The sequence below is a fragment of the Meles meles genome, chromosome X (assembly GCF_922984935.1).
Source record: "Meles meles chromosome X, mMelMel3.1 paternal haplotype, whole genome shotgun sequence".
Lineage (NCBI taxonomy): Eukaryota > Metazoa > Chordata > Mammalia > Carnivora > Mustelidae > Meles > Meles meles.
This window is the reverse complement of record NC_060087.1, coordinates 117,551,779-117,556,259: the sequence shown is the minus strand read 5'-3', so window position 1 is coordinate 117,556,259 and position 4,481 is coordinate 117,551,779. Positions and strand designations below refer to the sequence as shown.

Here is a 4,481-nt window from a genome sequence, read left to right as displayed (position 1 = left end):
AAGCAACAAAAAAGAAAAGGCATCCATACTGGGAAAAAAAGAAGTAAGTCTATCCCTATTTGCAAATGACATAATTTTGTATACACAAAATCCAAAGACACACACACGCAAACAACTGTTAGAGCTGCTAATAAATGAGTTCAGCAAGATTGTAGTATAAAATAATATACAATAATCAATTGCATTTCTTTACACTAGCAATGAACAATTCAAAAAAGAAATTAGGAAAATAATTCCAACAACAATACCATCAAGAAGAATACTTAGTACTTAGGAGTAAATTTAACAAAAGAAATGTCTACATTGCCTTGAAGATTGTTGGTAGTGATATGGTCATTAAAGGTGACTCTGGGGAGATCTCATACAAAAATGAGGAATTATGTTATTGGAAACTAGGGAAAGGTGGTCCTTGTTATAAAGTGGCAAAGAACATGGCTGAACTGTATGTAATCCAGTGTTTTGTGGAAAATAAATTTTAAAAGTGATAAATTTGTGTATTTAACTGAGATTTCTAAGCGAAGTATTGAAGGTACAGCCTGGTTTCCCCTTACTGTTTTTAGTGAAATAAGAGATGAGAGAGATAAATTAAAATAATTGTTAAGCGAAAAGGAACTAGAATTTGAAGGTTTAGAAAATGCTCAACCTATTCATATTACAAAAGAGGAGGAGGCAAGTTCTGAAGAGAACATAAGAGTGTGGCTGGAAAATCCTTTGATAAAGAGCACATGGGAGATTTACTCAGCCATCTCAGCAGAAGCTAAGAATAGCGATAGCTAACATAGGGATTATAACAGCAGAAATACTATCAGCTTAGAGTAAAGGGGACAGAGACAGGTTAAAATGAAAAAATGCTGTCAGACTTCTGGGATTCTACAGGACAGGACAAGAGAGTTATCCAGCAGTAAACATGTGTCTTCCTTCAAGAAAAGGGAAGAATGGCCCTGAAAGTGATTCACAAATAAATAAGTCTACACTGCCATCATAGACCAAGGGGATAAAGCTGTCTTCTCAGTTACTGCAGTCCCTGTTGCTGCTGTCCAGTTCCTCCAGCACAGGGTCACTGTCTAAGGCTGGGAAGATAACAGTGCTATCCCAGTGGGTCTGGAGGGCAGAGAATTTGGACAAAGAAAATTATTCTTGAGCCTTAAGACCTAAAGGAATTTGCCTCTATTTGTGACTATATTTAGACACAGGGCTTTTAAAGAGGGAATTAAAGTTAATCAAGTCATAAGGGCAGGGCTTAATCCAATAGTACCAGTGTCCTTTTAAGAAGAAATGTTTAAAAGCAAGGATACACACTCACAGAAGAAAGATCATGTGTGGACACAATAGGAAGATGACCATCTGCAAGCCAAGGAAAAGTGGTTGCAGGGGAAACCAACCCTGGTGGCACTGTGATCTTGAATTTGCATTTTTCAGAACTGTGAGAAAATAAATTTGTTATTTAAAACACACACTCTGTCATACTTTGTTACAGCAGCCCTAGCAAACTAATAGAGCCACTATAATCAGGTTTCCCACAACCTGTCACCAAAAATATTCCTAACTACTACAACATATCATGGGTAAAGGAATGTGTGTGTGTGTGTGTGTGTGTGTGTGTGTGTGTGTGTGTAAAATCAAATAAAGAAGAAAAATCTTACAAATAGGAATATCAAGACAAGACTCTTAAATATCTGAAAAAAAACTCAACCTCATTCATAATAAGAAAAACATAACTTTAGGAGGATCATCAACAGCAGCACCATGGCTCAACAGAAGAACCTGGAAGGCTATGTGGGATTTGCAAATCTCCCAAATCAAGTATACAGAAAATCAGTGAAGAGAGGGTTTGAATTCACTCTTATGGTTGCTGGTGAATCTGGACTCAGGAAGTCAACATTAATCAACTCATTATTCCTCACAGATTTGTATTCTCCAGAGTATCCAGGTCCATCCCATAGAATAAAAAAGATAGTACAGGTGGAACAATCCAAAGTTTTAATCAAAGAAGGTGGTGTTCAGTCGCTGCTCACAATAGTTGATACCCCGGGATTTGGAGATGTGGTAGATAATAGTAATTGCTGGCAGCCTGTTATTGACTACATTGATAGTAAATATGAGGACTACCTAAATGGAGAATCTCGAGTGAACAGACGTCAGATGCCTGATAACAGGGGGCAGTGTTGTTTATATTTCATCGCTCCTTAAGGACATGGACTTAAACCATTGGATATTGAGTTTATGGAGAGTTTGCCTGAAAAAGTGAATATCATTCCACTTATTGCCAAAGCAGACACACTTACTCCAGAGGAGTGCCAACAGTTTAAAAAACAGATAATGAAAGAAATCCAAGAACATAAAATTAAAATATATTAATTTCCAGAGACAGATGATGAAGAAGAAAATAAGCTTGTTAAAAAGATAAAGGACCAAGCACCTGGGTGGCTCAGTAGGTTAAGCCTCTGCCTTTGGCTCAGATCATGATCTCAGGGTCCTGGGATCCAGTCCCGCGTCGGGCTCTCTGCTCGGCAGGGAGCCTGCTTCCTCTTCTCTCTCTCTCTGCTTGCCTCTCTGCCTACTTGTGATCTCTCTCTGTCAAATAAATAAAATCTTAACAACAACAACAAAAAAAGATAAAGGACCGTTTACCTCTCGCTGTGGTAGGTAGTAATACTATCATTGAAGTTAATGGCAAAAGAGTCAGAGGAAGGCAGTATCCTTGGGGTGTTGCTGAAGTTGAAAATGGTTAACATTGTGATTTTACAATTCTAAGAAATATGTTGATAAGAACACACATGCAAGACTTGAAAGATGTCACTAATAATGTCCACTATGAGAACTACCGGAGCAGAAAACTGGCAGCTGTGACTTATAATGGAGTTGATAATAACAAGAATAAAGGGCAGCTTACCAAGAGCCCTCTTGCACAAATAGAAGAAGAAGGGAGCATGTAGCTAAGATGAAGAAGATGGAGATGGAGCAGGTGTTTGAGATGAAGGTCAAAGAAAAAGTTCAAAAACTGAAGGATTCGGAAGCTGAGCTCCAAAGGCTCCATGAGCAAATGAAAAAGAAGTTGGAAGCACAACACAAAGAATTAGAGGAAAAACGTCATCAGTTTGAAGACGAGAAAGCAAACTGGGAAGCCCAACAACGTATTTTAGAATAACAGAACTCTTCCAGAATCTGGGAAAAGAACAAGAAGAAAGGGAAGATCTTTTAAACCCTCTATTGACCACCAGTTATGTATTAGTTGTCAATATGCTAGCTTGGACATCAGTGCTTGTTGGATCCGTTTGACTAATTTGCACCAGTTTTATCCTTAATGATGGATTTAACAGCATGACAAAAATTATTATTTTTTTGTTCTTTTTTTTTAGATTTATTTATTTTTATTTATTTGACAGACAAAGATCACAAGTAGGCAGAGAGACAGGCAGAGAGACAGGCAGAGAGAGAAGAGGGAGCAGGCTCCCCGCTGAGCAGAGAGCCCGATGTGGGGCTCGATCCTGGGACGCTGGGATCATGACCTGAGCCGAAGGCCGAGGCTTTAACCCACTGAGCCACCCAGGTGCCCCTATTTTTTTGTTCTTGATGGAGATTAAGATGCCTTGAATTGTCTAGGGTGTTATGTACTTAGAAACTAACAGCTCTAAGTACCTTTCCTACATTTTCTTTTTGTGTTTTATTTTGTTTTGTTTTTGTTTTTTTGTTTTTTTATTAAACAGATGTCTTCAATTTAATGCAAGAAAACATTTTACTGTTATACAATCATGTTCTGATGGTTTGATTGCTTACAGGATATTCCAAAATAAAAGGACTCTGGAAGGTTTTCATTGAGGATAAATTGCCATAATATGATGCAAACTATGCTTCTCTATGATAATTATAATACAAAGGTTCCATTCAGTACAGCGTATACAATAATGTAATTTAGTCTAACACAGCTGACCCTATTTTTTGACACTTCCATTGTTTAAAAATACACATGGTAAAAAAAAATCCTATATGCTTAAAATGCACCTAGACCTTTTTTATAACAACGTTTTTTTGTTTATTTGTTTTGGATTCTTTAAATATATGTTATTCTCATTTAGTGCCCCCTTTAGCCAGAATCTCATTACTGCTTCATTTTTTAATAACATTTTATTTAGGTATTTTCCATATATTGGCCCTGCTAAAATAGAATATAGCATCTTTCATACGGTAGAAACCAACAAGTAAATTTTCCTTCAATTCCCTTTTTACACTTTCTGGTAAGTAGCAGGGGGAAAAATACATTTATAGATCATTTCTAGGGAAAATTGTGAAGCTAACAACCAACCTATTTCTACCTATGTGCCATCTCTTTATTTTATTAGAAATGGGAATCATGGCCTCTTGAAAAGAAAAAAAGTCACCATTCTGCATTTAGCTGTATTCATATATTGCATTTCTGTATTTTTTTTGTATTGTAAAAAATTCACATAATAAACAATGTTGTGATGTAAAAAAAAGAAAAA

At 36.7% G+C, this 4,481-nt stretch overlaps 1 pseudogene; it reads left to right on the top strand.

Annotated features, from left to right (window-relative positions):
- The first annotated feature begins 1,730 nt into the window (after positions 1 to 1,730).
- LOC123935038 lies at positions 1,731 to 3,218 on the top strand (annotated as a pseudogene).
- Positions 3,219 to 4,481: the final 1,263 nt, after the last annotated feature.